Below are 14,947 nucleotides of genomic sequence, written 5' to 3'. Positions count from 1 at the left end.
TGGTTAATTGCTCACAGGTGCTTATATAACTGTGTGTAGGACTCATTCTGAGCCTGCTCAGTCTGAGGCTGTGGAACTCTGTGTAAGTGGAACTGGTATAAGTGGTGAGTTAAAAACCAGAGTTAGAGTGAAGAAGTCTTGCTTTTTGTTTGCTGGGTTGCATTTTTTGGGGCTTTTCCTTTTAGTTTTTCAATCACATTTTTCTGTCACTTTTTAAATAGCTTTTTTTTTCTCTGGTTCCGTCAGGCTATCAATTAACGGGGGTGGTTAATTGCTCACAGGTGCCTATATAACTGTGTGTAGGACTAATTCTGAGCCTGCTCAGTCTGAGGCTGTGGAACTCTGTGTAAGTGGAACTTGTATAAGTGGTGAGTTAAAAACCAGAGTTAGAGTGAACAAGTCTTGCTTTTTGTTTGCTGGGTTGCATTTTGGGGGCTTTTCCTTTTAGTTTTTCAATCACCTTTTTCTGTCACTTTTTAAATAGCTTTTTTTTTCTCTTGCTCCTTCAGCCTATCAATTAACTGGGGTGGTTGATTGCTCACAGGTGCCTATATAACTGTGTGTAGGACTCATTCTGAGCATGCTAAGTCTGAGGCTGTGGAACTCTGTGTAAGTGGAACTGGTATAAGTGGTGAGTTAAAAACCAGAGTTAGAGTGAAGAAGTCTTGCTTTTTGTTTGCTGGGTTGCATTTTTGGGGCTTTTACTTTCAGTTTTTCAATCACCTTTTTCGGTCACTTTTTAAATAGCTTTTTTTTTTCTCTGGTTCCTTCAGGCTATCAATTAAGGGGGGTGGTTAATTGCTCACAGGTGCCTATATAACTGTGTGTAGGACTCATTCTGAGCCTGCTCAGTCTGAGGCTGTGGAACTTTGTGTAAGTGGAACTGGTATAAGTGGTGAGTTAAAAACCAGAGTTAGAGTGAACAAGTCTTGCTTTTTGTTTGCTGGGTTGCATTTTTGGGGCTTTTCCTTTTAGTTTTTCAATCACCTTTTTCTGTCACTTTTTAAATAGCTTTTTTTTTCTCTGGTTCCTTCAGGCTATCAATTAACGGGGGTGGTTATTTGCTCACAGGTGCCTATATAACTGTGTGTAGGACTCATTCTGAGCCTGCTCAGTCTAAGGCTGTGGAACTCTGTGTAAGTGGAACTGGTATAAGTGGTGAGTTAAAAACCAGAGTTAGAGTTAACAAGTCTTGCTTTTTGTTTGCTGGGTTGCATTTTTGGGGCTTTTCCTTTTAGTTTTTCAATCACCTTTTTCTGTCACTTTTTAAATAGCTTTTTTTTTATCTGGTTCCTTCAGGCTATCAATTAAGGGGGGGTGGTTAATTGCTCACAGGTGCTTATATAACTGTGTTTAGGACTAATTCTGAGCCTGCTCAGTCTGAGGCTGTGGAACTCTGTATAAGTGGAACTGGTATAAGTGGTGAGTTAAAAACCAGAGTTAGAGTGAACAAGTCTTGCTTTTTGTTTGCTGGGTTGCATTTTGGGGGCTTTTCCTTTTAGTTTTTCAATCACCTTTTTCTGTCACTTTTTAAATAGCTTTTTTTTTCTCTGGTTCCTTCAGGCTATCAATTAACAGGGGTGGTTAATTGCTCACAGGTGCCTATATAACTGTGTGTAGGACTCATTCTGAGCCTGCTCAGTCTGAGGCTGTGGAACTCTGTGTAAGTGGAACTGGTATAAGTGGTGAGTTAAAAACCAGAGTTAGAGTGAACAAGTCTTGCTTTTTGTTTGCTGGGTTGCATTTTTGGGGCTTTTCCTTTTAGTTTTTCAATCACCTTTTTCTGTCACTTTTTAAATAGCTTTTTTTTTATCTGGTTCCTTCAGGCTATCAATTAAGGGAGGGTGGTTAATTGCTCACAGGTGCCTATATAACTGTGTGTAGGACTCATTCTGAGCCTGCTCAGTCTGAGGCTGTGGAACTTTGTGTAAGTGGAACTGGTATAAGTGGTGAGTTAAAAACCAGAGTTAGAGTGAACAAGTCTTGCTTTTTGTTTGCTGGGTTGCATTTTTGGGGCTTTTCCTTTTAGTTTTTCAATCACCTTTTTCTGTCACTTTTTAAATAGCTTTTTTTTTCTCTGGTTCCTTCAGGCTATCAATTAACGGGGGTGGTTATTTGCTCACAGGTGCCTATATTACTGTGTGTAGGACTCATTCTGAGCCTGCTCAGTCTGAGGCTGTGGAACTCTGTGTAAGTGGAACTGGTATAAGTGGTGAGTTAAAAACCAGAGTTAGAGTTAACAAGTCTTGCTTTTTGTTTGCTGGGTTGCATTTTTGGGGCTTTTCCTTTTAGTTTTTCAATCACCTTTTTCTGTCACTTTTTAAATAGCTTTTTTTTTATCTGGTTTCTTCAGGCTATCAATTAAGGGGGTGGTTAATTGCTCACAGGTGCTTATATAACTGTGTGTAGGACTCATTCATAGCCTGCTCAGTCTGAGGCTGTGGAACTCTGTGTAAGTGGAACTGGTATAAGTGGTGAGTTAAAAACCAGAGTTAGAGTGAAGAAGTCTTGCTTTTTGTTTGCTGGGTTGCATTTTTTGGGGCTTTTCCTTTTAGTTTTTCAATCACATTTTTCTGTCACTTTTTAAATAGCTTTTTTTTTTTCTCTGGTTCCGTCAGGCTATCAATTAACGGGGGTGGTTAATTGCTCACAGGTGCCTATATAGCTGTGTGTAGGACTAATTCTGAGCCTGCTCAGTCTGAGGCTGTGGAACTCTGTGTAAGTGGAACTGGTATAAGTGGTGAGTTAAAAACCAGAGTTAGAGTGAACAAGTCTTGCTTTTTGTTTGCTGGGTTGCATTTTGGGGGCTTTTCCTTTTAGTTTTTCAATCACCTTTTTCTGTCACTTTTTAAATAGCTTTTTTTTTTCTCTTGCTCCTTCAGCCTATCAATTAACTGGGGTGGTTGATTGCTCACAGGTGCCTATATAACTGTGTGTAGGACTCATTCTGAGCATGCTAAGTCTGAGGCTATGGAACTCTGTGTAAGTGGAACTGGTATAAGTGGTGAGTTAAAAACCAGCGTTAGAGTGAACAAGTCTTGCTTTTTGTTTGCTGGGTTGCATTTTTGGGGCTTTTCCTTTCAGTTTTTCAATCACCTTTTTAGGTCACTTTTTAAATAGCTTTTTTTTTCTCTGGTTCCTTCAGGCTATCAATTAAGGGGGGTGGTTAATTGCTCACAGGTGCCTATATAACTGTGTGTAGGACTCATTCTGAGCCTGCTCAGTCTGAGGCTGTGGAACTTTGTGTAAGTGGAACTGGTATAAGTGGTGAGTTAAAAACCAGAGTTAGAGTGAACAAGTCTTGCTTTTTGTTTGCTGGGTTGCATTTTTGGGGCTTTTCCTTTTAGTTTTTCAATCACCTTTTTCTGTCACTTTTTAAATAGCTTTTTTTTTCTCTGGTTCCTTCAGGCTATCAATTAAGGGTGGTGGTTAATTGCTCACAGGTGCCTATATAACTGTGTGTAGGACTCATTCTGAGCCTGCTCAGTCTGAGGTTGTGGAACTTTGTGTAAGTGGAACTGGTATAAGTGGTGAGTTAAAAACCAGAGTTAGAGTGAACAAGTCTTGCTTTTTGTTTGCTGGGTTGCATTTTTGGGGCTTTTCCTTTTAGTTTTTCAATCACCTTTTTCTGTCACTTTTTAAATAGCTTTTTTTTTCTCTGGTTCCTTCAGGCTATCAATTAACGGGGGTGGTTAATTGCTCACAGGTGCCTATATAACTGTGTGTAGGACTCATTCTGAGCCTGCTCAGTCTGAGGCTTTGGAACTCTGTGTAAGTGGAAATGGTATAAGTGGTGAGTTAAAAAGCAGCGTTAGAGTGAACAAGTCTTGCTTTTTGTTTGCTGGGTTGCATTTTTGGGGCTTTTCCTTTTAGTTTTTCAATCACCTTTTTCTGTCACTTTTTAAATAGCTTTTTTTTTTCTCTGGTTCCTTCAGGCTATCAATTAAGGGGGGTGGTTAATTGCTCACAGGTGCCTATATAACTGTGTGTAGGACTCATTCTGAGCCTGCTCAGTCTGAGGCTGTGGAACTTTGTGTAAGTGGAACTGGTATAAGTGGTGAGTTAAAAACCAGAGTTAGAGTGAACAAGTCTTGCTTTTTGTTTGCTGGGTTGCATTTTTGGGGCTTTTCCTTTTAGTTTTTCAATCACCTTTTTCTGTCACTTTTTAAATAGCTTTTTTTTTCTCTGGTTCCTTCAGGCTATCAATTAAGGGTGGTGGTTAATTGCTCACAGGTGCCTATATAACTGTGTGTAGGACTCATTCTGAGCCTGCTCAGTCTGAGGTTGTGGAACTTTGTGTAAGTGGAACTGGTATAAGTGGTGAGTTAAAAACCAGAGTTAGAGTGAACAAGTCTTGCTTTTTGTTTGCTGGGTTGCATTTTTGGGGCTTTTCCTTTTAGTTTTTCAATCACCTTTTTCTGTCACTTTTTAAATAGCTTTTTTTTTCTCTGGTTCCTTCAGGCTATCAATTAACGGGGGTGGTTAATTGCTCACAGGTGCCTATATAACTGTGTGTAGGACTCATTCTGAGCCTGCTCAGTCTGAGGCTGTGGAACTCTGTGTAAGTGGAAATGGTATAAGTGGTGAGTTAAAAAGCAGCGTTAGAGTGAACAAGTCTTGCTTTTTGTTTGCTGGGTTGCATTTTTGGGGCTTTTCCTTTTAGTTTTTCAATCACCTTTTTCTGTCACTTTTTAAATAGCTTTTTTTTTTCTCTGGTTCCTTCAGGCTATCAATTAAGGGGGGTGGTTAATTGCTCACAGGTGCCTATATAACTGTGTGTAGGACTCATTCTGTGCCTGCTCAGTCTGAGGCTTTGGAACTCTGTGTAAGTGGAAATGGTATAAGTGGTGAGTTAAAAAGCAGCGTTAGAGTGAACAAGTCTTGCTTTTTGTTTGCTGGGTTGCATTTTTGGGGCTTTTCCTTTTAGTTTTTCAATCACCTTTTTCTGTCACTTTTTAAATAGCTTTTTTTTTTCTCTGGTTCCTTCAGGCTATCAATTAAGGGGGTGGTTAATTGCTCACAGGTGCCTATATAACTGTGTGTAGGACTCATTCTGAGCCTGCTCAGTCTGAGGCTGTGGAACTTTGTGTAAGTGGAACTGGTATAAGTGGTGAGTTAAAAACCAGAGTTAGAGTGAACAAGTCTTGCTTTTTGTTTGCTGGGTTGCATTTTTGGGGCTTTTCCTTTTAGTTTTTCAATCACCTTTTTCTGTCACTTTTTAAATAGCTTTTTTTTTCTCTGGTTCCTTCAGGCTATCAATTAAGGGGGGTGGTTAATTGCTCACAGGTGCCTATATAACTGTGTGTAGGACTCATTCTGAGCCTGCTCAGTCTGAGGCTGTGGAACTCTGTGTAAGTGGAAATGGTATAAGTGGTGAGTTAAAAAGCAGCGTTAGAGTGAACAAGTCTTGCTTTTTGTTTGCTGGGTTGCATTTTTGTGGCTTTTCCTTTTAGTTTTTCAATCACCTTTTTCTGTCACTTTTTAAATAGCTTTTTTTTTTCTCTGGTTCCTTCAGGCTATCAATTAAGGGGGGTGGTTAATTGCTCACAGGTGCCTATATAACTGTGTGTAGGACTCATTCTGAGCCTGCTCAGTCTGAGGCTGTGGAACTTTGTGTAAGTGGAACTGGTATAAGTGGTGAGTTAAAAACCAGAGTTAGAGTGAACAAGTCTTGCTTTTTGTTTGCTGGGTTGCATTTTTGGGGCTTTTCCTTTTAGTTTTTCAATCACATTTTTCTGTCACTTTTTAAATAGCTTTTTTTTTCTCTGGTTCCGTCAGGCTATCAATTAACGGGGGTGGTTAATTGCTCACAGGTGCCTATATAACTGTGTGTAGGACTAATTCTGAGCCTGCTCAGTCTGAGGCTGTGGAACTCTGTGTAAGTGGAACTTGTATAAGTGGTGAGTTAAAAACCAGAGTTAGAGTGAACAAGTCTTGCTTTTTGTTTGCTGGGTTGCATTTTGGGGGCTTTTCCTTTTAGTTTTTCAATCACCTTTTTCTGTCACTTTTTAAATAGCTTTTTTTTTTCTCTTGCTCCTTCAGCCTATCAATTAACTGGGGTGGTTGATTGCTCACAGGTGCCTATATAACTGTGTGTAGGACTAATTCTGAGCCTGCTCAGTCTGAGGCTGTGGAACTCTGTGTAAGTGGAACTGGTATAAGTGGTGAGTTAAAAACCAGCATTAGAGTGAACAAGTCTTGCTTTTTGTTTGCTGGGTTGCATTTTTGGGGCTTTTCCTTTCAGTTTTTCAATCACCTTTTTCGGTCACTTTTTAAATAGCTTTTTTTTTCTCTGGTTCCTTCAGGCTATCAATTAAGGGGGGTGGTTAATTGCTCACAGGTGCCTATATAACTGTGTGTAGGACTCATTCTGAGCCTGCTCAGTCTGAGGCTGTGGAACTTTGTGTAAGTGGAACTGGTATAAGTGGTGAGTTAAAAACCAGAGTTAGAGTGAACAAGTCTTGCTTTTTGTTTGCTGGGTTGCATTTTTGGGGCTTTTCCTTTTAGTTTTTCAATCACCTTTTTCTGTCACTTTTTAAATAGCTTTTTTTTTCTCTGGTTCCTTCAGGCTATCAATTAACGGGGGTGGTTAATTGCTCACAGGTGCCTATATAACTGTGTGTAGGACTCATTCTGAGCCTGCTCAGTCTGAGGCTGTGGAACTCTGTGTAAGTGGAACTGGTATAAGTGGTGAGTTAAAAACCAGCGTTAGAGTGAACAAGTCTTGCTTTTTGTTTGCTGGGTTGCATTTTTGTGGCTTTTCCTTTTAGTTTTTCAATCACCTTTTTCGTCACTTTTTAAATAGCTTTTTTTTTTCTCTGGTTCCTTCAGGCTATCAATTAAGGGGGTGGTTAATTGCTCACAGGTGCCTATATAACTGTGTGTAGGACTCATTCTGAGCCTGCTCAGTCTGAGGCTGTGGAACTTTGTGTAAGTGGAACTGGTATAAGTGGTGAGTTAAAAACCAGAGTTAGAGTGAACAAGTCTTGCTTTTTGTTTGCTGGGTTGCATTTTTGGGGCTTTTCCTTTTAGTTTTTCAATCACCTTTTTCTGTCACTTTTTAAATAGCTTTTTTTTTCTCTGGTTCCTTCAGGCTATCAATTAACGGGGGTGGTTATTTGCTCACAGGTGCCTATATAACTGTGTGTAGGACTCATTCTGAGCATGCTAAGTCTGAGGCTGTGGAACTCTGTGTAAGTGGAACTGGTATAAGTGGTGAGTTAAAAACCAGCGTTAGAGTGAACAAGTCTTGCTTTTTGTTTGCTGGGTTGCATTTTTGGGGCTTTTCCTTTCAGTTTTTCAATCACCTTTTTCGGTCACTTTTTAAATAGCTTTTTTTTTATCTGGTTCCGTCAGGCTATCAATTAAGGGGGGGTGGTTAATTGCTCACAGGTGCTTATATAACTGTGTGTAGGACTCATTCTGAGCCTGCTCAGTCTGAGGCTGTGGAACTCTGTGTAAGTGGAACTGGTATAAGTGGTGAGTTAAAAACCAGAGTTAGAGTGAAGAAGTCTTGCTTTTTGTTTGCTGGGTTGCATTTTTTGGGGCTTTTCCTTTTAGTTTTTCAATCACATTTTTCTGTCACTTTTTAAATAGCTTTTTTTTTCTCTGGTTCCGTCAGGCTATCAATTAACGGGGGTGGTTAATTGCTCACAGGTGCCTATATAACTGTGTGTAGGACTAATTCTGAGCCTGCTCAGTCTGAGGCTGTGGAACTCTGTGTAAGTGGAACTTGTATAAGTGGTGAGTTAAAAACCAGAGTTAGAGTGAACAAGTCTTGCTTTTTGTTTGCTGGGTTGCATTTTGGGGGCTTTTCCTTTTAGTTTTTCAATCACCTTTTTCTGTCACTTTTTAAATAGCTTTTTTTTTCTCTTGCTCCTTCAGCCTATCAATTAACTGGGGTGGTTGATTGCTCACAGGTGCCTATATAACTGTGTGTAGGACTCATTCTGAGCATGCTAAGTCTGAGGCTGTGGAACTCTGTGTAAGTGGAACTGGTATAAGTGGTGAGTTAAAAACCAGCGTTAGAGTGAACAAGTCTTGCTTTTTGTTTGCTGGGTTGCATTTTTGGGGCTTTTCCTTTCAGTTTTTCAATCACCTTTTTCGGTCACTTTTTAAATAGCTTTTTTTTTTCTCTGGTTCCTTCAGGCTATCAATTAAGGGGGGTGGTTAATTGCTCACAGGTGCCTATATAACTGTGTGTAGGACTCATTCTGAGCCTGCTCAGTCTGAGGCTGTGGAACTTTGTGTAAGTGGAACTGGTATAAGTGGTGAGTTAAAAACCAGAGTTAGAGTGAACAAGTCTTGCTTTTTGTTTGCTGGGTTGCATTTTTGGGGCTTTTCCTTTTAGTTTTTCAATCACCTTTTTCTGTCACTTTTTAAATAGCTTTTTTTTTCTCTGGTTCCTTCAGGCTATCAATTAACAGGGGTGGTTAATTGCTCACAGGTGCCTATATAACTGTGTGTAGGACTCATTCTGAGCTTGCTCAGTCTGAGGCTGTGGAACTCTGTGTAAGTGGAACTGGTATAAGTGGTGAGTTAAAAACCAGCGTTAGAGTGAACAAGTCTTGCTTTTTGTTTGCTGGGTTGCATTTTTGTGGCTTTTCCTTTTAGTTTTTCAATCACCTTTTTCTGTCACTTTTTAAATAGCTTTTTTTTTCTCTGGTTCCTTCAGGCTATCAATTAAGGGGGGTGGTTAATTGCTCACAGGTGCCTATATAACTGTGTGTAGGACTCATTCTGAGCCTGCTCAGTCTGAGGCTGTGGAACTTTGTGTAAGTGGAACTGGTATAAGTGGTGAGTTAAAAACCAGAGTTAGAGTGAACAAGTCTTGCTTTTTGTTTGCTGGGTTGCATTTTTGGGGCTTTTCCTTTTAGTTTTTCAATCACCTTTTTCTGTCACTTTTTAAATAGCTTTTTTTTTCTCTGGTTCCTTCAGGCTATCAATTAACGGGGGTGGTTATTTGCTCACAGGTGCCTATATAACTGTGTGTAGGACTCATTCTGAGCCTGCTCAGTCTGAGGCTGTGGAACTCTGTGTAAGTGGAACTGGTATAAGTGGTGAGTTAAAAACCAGAGTTAGAGTTAACAAGTCTTGCTTTTTGTTTGCTGGGTTGCATTTTTGGGGCTTTTCCTTTTAGTTTTTCAATCACCTTTTTCTGTCACTTTTTAAATAGCTTTTTTTTTTATCTGGTTCCTTCAGGCTATCAATTAAGGGGGGGTGGTTAATTGCTCACAGGTGCTTATATAACTGTGTTTAGGACTAATTCTGAGCCTGCTCAGTCTGAGGCTGTGGAACTCTGTATAAGTGGAACTGGTATAAGTGGTGAGTTAAAAACCAGAGTTAGAGTGAACAAGTCTTGCTTTTTGTTTGCTGGGTTGCATTTTGGGGGCTTTTCCTTTTAGTTTTTCAATCACCTTTTTCTGTCACTTTTTAAATAGCTTTTTTTTTCTCTGGTTCCTTCAGGCTATCAATTAACGGGGGTGGTTAATTGCTCACAGGTGCCTATATAACTGTGTGTAGGACTCATTCTGAGCCTGCTCAGTCTGAGGCTGTGGAACTCTGTGTAAGTGGAACTGGTATAAGTGGTGAGTTAAAAACCAGAGTTAGAGTTAACAAGTCTTGCTTTTTGTTTGCTGGGTTGCATTTTTGGGGCTTTTCCTTTTAGTTTTTCAATCACCTTTTTCTGTCACTTTTTAAATAGCTTTTTTTTTTATCTGGTTCCTTCAGGCTATCAATTAAGGGAGGGTGGTTAATTGCTCACAGGTGCCTATATAACTGTGTGTAGGACTCATTCTGAGCCTGCTCAGTCTGAGGCTGTGGAACTTTGTGTAAGTGGAACTGGTATAAGTGGTGAGTTAAAAACCAGAGTTAGAGTGAACAAGTCTTGCTTTTTGTTTGCTGGGTTGCATTTTTGGGGCTTTTCCTTTTAGTTTTTCAATCACCTTTTTCTGTCACTTTTTAAATAGCTTTTTTTTTCTCTGGTTCCTTCAGGCTATCAATTAACGGGGGTGGTTATTTGCTCACAGGTGCCTATATTACTGTGTGTAGGACTCATTCTGAGCCTGCTCAGTCTGAGGCTGTGGAACTCTGTGTAAGTGGAACTGGTATAAGTGGTGAGTTAAAAACCAGAGTTAGAGTTAACAAGTCTTGCTTTTTGTTTGCTGGGTTGCATTTTTGGGGCTTTTCCTTTTAGTTTTTCAATCACCTTTTTCTGTCACTTTTTAAATAGCTTTTTTTTTATCTGGTTTCTTCAGGCTATCAATTAAGGGGGTGGTTAATTGCTCACAGGTGCTTATATAACTGTGTGTAGGACTCATTCATAGCCTGCTCAGTCTGAGGCTGTGGAACTCTGTGTAAGTGGAACTGGTATAAGTGGTGAGTTAAAAACCAGAGTTAGAGTGAAGAAGTCTTGCTTTTTGTTTGCTGGGTTGCATTTTTTGGGGCTTTTCCTTTTAGTTTTTCAATCACATTTTTCTGTCACTTTTTAAATAGCTTTTTTTTTTCTCTGGTTCCGTCAGGCTATCAATTAACGGGGGTGGTTAATTGCTCACAGGTGCCTATATAACTGTGTGTAGGACTAATTCTGAGCCTGCTCAGTCTGAGGCTGTGGAACTCTGTGTAAGTGGAACTGGTATAAGTGGTGAGTTAAAAACCAGAGTTAGAGTGAACAAGTCTTGCTTTTTGTTTGCTGGGTTGCATTTTGGGGGCTTTTCCTTTTAGTTTTTCAATCACCTTTTTCTGTCACTTTTTAAATAGCTTTTTTTTTTCTCTTGCTCCTTCAGCCTATCAATTAACTGGGGTGGTTGATTGCTCACAGGTGCCTATATAACTGTGTGTAGGACTCATTCTGAGCATGCTAAGTCTGAGGCTATGGAACTCTGTGTAAGTGGAACTGGTATAAGTGGTGAGTTAAAAACCAGCGTTAGAGTGAACAAGTCTTGCTTTTTGTTTGCTGGGTTGCATTTTTGGGGCTTTTCCTTTCAGTTTTTCAATCACCTTTTTAGGTCACTTTTTAAATAGCTTTTTTTTTCTCTGGTTCCTTCAGGCTATCAATTAAGGGGGGTGGTTAATTGCTCACAGGTGCCTATATAACTGTGTGTAGGACTCATTCTGAGCCTGCTCAGTCTGAGGCTGTGGAACTTTGTGTAAGTGGAACTGGTATAAGTGGTGAGTTAAAAACCAGAGTTAGAGTGAACAAGTCTTGCTTTTTGTTTGCTGGGTTGCATTTTTGGGGCTTTTCCTTTTAGTTTTTCAATCACCTTTTTCTGTCACTTTTTAAATAGCTTTTTTTTTCTGTGGTTCCTTCAGGCTATCAATTAAGGGTGGTGGTTAATTGCTCACAGGTGCCTATATAACTGTGTGTAGGACTCATTCTGAGCCTGCTCAGTCTGAGGTTGTGGAACTTTGTGTAAGTGGAACTGGTATAAGTGGTGAGTTAAAAACCAGAGTTAGAGTGAACAAGTCTTGCTTTTTGTTTGCTGGGTTGCATTTTTGGGGCTTTTCCTTTTAGTTTTTCAATCACCTTTTTCTGTCACTTTTTAAATAGCTTTTTTTTTCTCTGGTTCCTTCAGGCTATCAATTAACGGGGGTGGTTAATTGCTCACAGGTGCCTATATAACTGTGTGTAGGACTCATTCTGAGCCTGCTCAGTCTGAGGCTTTGGAACTCTGTGTAAGTGGAAATGGTATAAGTGGTGAGTTAAAAAGCAGCGTTAGAGTGAACAAGTCTTGCTTTTTGTTTGCTGGGTTGCATTTTTGGGGCTTTTCCTTTTAGTTTTTCAATCACCTTTTTCTGTCACTTTTTAAATAGCTTTTTTTTTTCTCTGGTTCCTTCAGGCTATCAATTAAGGGGGGTGGTTAATTGCTCACAGGTGCCTATATAACTGTGTGTAGGACTCATTCTGAGCCTGCTCAGTCTGAGGCTGTGGAACTTTGTGTAAGTGGAACTGGTATAAGTGGTGAGTTAAAAACCAGAGTTAGAGTGAACAAGTCTTGCTTTTTGTTTGCTGGGTTGCATTTTTGGGGCTTTTCCTTTTAGTTTTTCAATCACCTTTTTCTGTCACTTTTTAAATAGCTTTTTTTTTCTCTGGTTCCTTCAGGCTATCAATTAACGGGGGTGGTTATTTGCTCACAGGTGCCTATATAACTGTGTGTAGGACTCATTCTGAGCCTGCTCAGTCTGAGGCTGTGGAACTCTGTGTAAGTGGAACTGGTATAAGTGGTGAGTTAAAAACCAGAGTTAGAGTTAACAAGTCTTGCTTTTTGTTTGCTGGGTTGCATTTTTGGGGCTTTTCCTTTTAGTTTTTCAATCACCTTTTTCTGTCACTTTTTAAATAGCTTTTTTTTTATCTGGTTCCTTCAGGCTATCAATTAAGGGGGGGGTGGTTAATTGCTCACAGGTGCTTATATAACTGTGTTTAGGACTAATTCTGAGCCTGCTCAGTCTGAGGCTGTGGAACTCTGTATAAGTGGAACTGGTATAAGTGGTGAGTTAAAAACCAGAGTTAGAGTGAACAAGTCTTGCTTTTTGTTTGCTGGGTTGCATTTTGGGGGCTTTTCCTTTTAGTTTTTCAATCACCTTTTTCTGTCACTTTTTAAATAGCTTTTTTTTTCTCTGGTTCCTTCAGGCTATCAATTAACGGGGGTGGTTAATTGCTCACAGGTGCCTATATAACTGTGTGTAGGACTCATTCTGAGCCTGCTCAGTCTGAGGCTGTGGAACTCTGTGTAAGTGGAACTGATATAAGTGGTGAGTTAAAAACCAGAGTTAGAGTTAACAAGTCTTGCTTTTTGTTTGCTGGGTTGCATTTTTGGGGCTTTTCCTTTTAGTTTTTCAATCACCTTTTTCTGTCACTTTTTAAATAGCTTTTTTTTTATCTGGTTCCTTCAGGCTATCAATTAAGGGAGGGTGGTTAATTGCTCACAGGTGCCTATATAACTGTGTGTAGGACTCATTCTGAGCCTGCTCAGTCTGAGGCTGTGGAACTTTGTGTAAGTGGAACTGGTATAAGTGGTGAATTAAAAACCAGAGTTAGAGTGAACAAGTCTTGCTTTTTGTTTGCTGGGTTGCATTTTTGGGGCTTTTCCTTTTAGTTTTTCAATCACCTTTTTCTGTCACTTTTTAAATAGCTTTTTTTTTCTCTGGTTCCTTCAGGCTATCAATTAACGGGGGTGGTTATTTGCTCACAGGTGCCTATATTACTGTGTGTAGGACTCATTCTGAGCCTGCTCAGTCTGAGGCTGTGGAACTCTGTGTAAGTGGAACTGGTATAAGTGGTGAGTTAAAAACCAGAGTTAGAGTTAACAAGTCTTGCTTTTTGTTTGCTGGGTTGCATTTTTGGGGCTTTTCCTTTTAGTTTTTCAATCACCTTTTTCTGTCACTTTTTAAATAGCTTTTTTTTTATCTGGTTTCTTCAGGCTATCAATTAAGGGGGTGGTTAATTGCTCACAGGTGCTTATATAACTGTGTGTAGGACTCATTCATAGCCTGCTCAGTCTGAGGCTGTGGAACTCTGTGTAAGTGGAACTGGTATAAGTGGTGAGTTAAAAACCAGAGTTAGAGTGAAGAAGTCTTGCTTTTTGTTTGCTGGGTTGCATTTTTTGGGGCTTTTCCTTTTAGTTTTTCAATCACATTTTTCTGTCACTTTTTAAATAGCTTTTTTTTTTCTCTGGTTCCGTCAGGCTATCAATTAACGGGGGTGGTTAATTGCTCACAGGTGCCTATATAGCTGTGTGTAGGACTAATTCTGAGCCTGCTCAGTCTGAGGCTGTGGAACTCTGTGTAAGTGGAACTGGTATAAGTGGTGAGTTAAAAACCAGAGTTAGAGTGAACAAGTCTTGCTTTTTGTTTGCTGGGTTGCATTTTGGGGGCTTTTCCTTTTAGTTTTTCAATCACCTTTTTCTGTCACTTTTTAAATAGCTTTTTTTTTTCTCTTGCTCCTTCAGCCTATCAATTAACTGGGGTGGTTGATTGCTCACAGGTGCCTATATAACTGTGTGTAGGACTCATGCTGAGCATGCTAAGTCTGAGGCTATGGAACTCTGTGTAAGTGGAACTGGTATAAGTGGTGAGTTAAAAACCAGCGTTAGAGTGAACAAGTCTTGCTTTTTGTTTGCTGGGTTGCATTTTTGGGGCTTTTCCTTTCAGTTTTTCAATCACCTTTTTAGGTCACTTTTTAAATAGCTTTTTTTTTCTCTGGTTCCTTCAGGCTATCAATTAAGGGGGGTGGTTAATTGCTCACAGGTGCCTATATAACTGTGTGTAGGACTCATTCTGAGCCTGCTCAGTCTGAGGCTGTGGAACTTTGTGTAAGTGGAACTGGTATAAGTGGTGAGTTAAAAACCAGAGTTAGAGTGAACAAGTCTTGCTTTTTGTTTGCTGGGTTGCATTTTTGGGGCTTTTCCTTTTAGTTTTTCAATCACCTTTTTCTGTCACTTTTTAAATAGCTTTTTTTTTCTCTGGTTCCTTCAGGCTATCAATTAAGGGTGGTGGTTAATTGCTCACAGGTGCCTATATAACTGTGTGTAGGACTCATTCTGAGCCTGCTCAGTCTGAGGTTGTGGAACTTTGTGTAAGTGGAACTGGTATAAGTGGTGAGTTAAAAACCAGCATTAGAGTGAACAAGTCTTGCTTTTTGTTTGCTGGGTTGCATTTTTGGGGCTTTTCCTTTTAGTTTTTCAATCACCTTTTTCTGTCACTTTTTAAATAGCTTTTTTTTTCTCTGGTTCCTTCAGGCTATCAATTAACGGGGGTGGTTAATTGCTCACAGGTGCCTATATAACTGTGTGTAGGACTCATTCTGAGCCTGCTCAGTCTGAGGCTTTGGAACTCTGTGTAAGTGGAAATGGTATAAGTGGTGAGTTAAAAAGCAGCGTTAGAGTGAACAAGTCTTGCTTTTTGTTTGCTGGGTTGCATTTTTGGGGCTTTTCCTTTTAGTTTTTCAATC

Source organism: Aquarana catesbeiana, linkage group LG07, assembly GCF_042186555.1.
Source record: "Aquarana catesbeiana isolate 2022-GZ linkage group LG07, ASM4218655v1, whole genome shotgun sequence".
Taxonomy (NCBI): Eukaryota; Metazoa; Chordata; class Amphibia; order Anura; family Ranidae; genus Aquarana; species Aquarana catesbeiana.
This window is presented reverse-complemented; position numbering follows the sequence as displayed.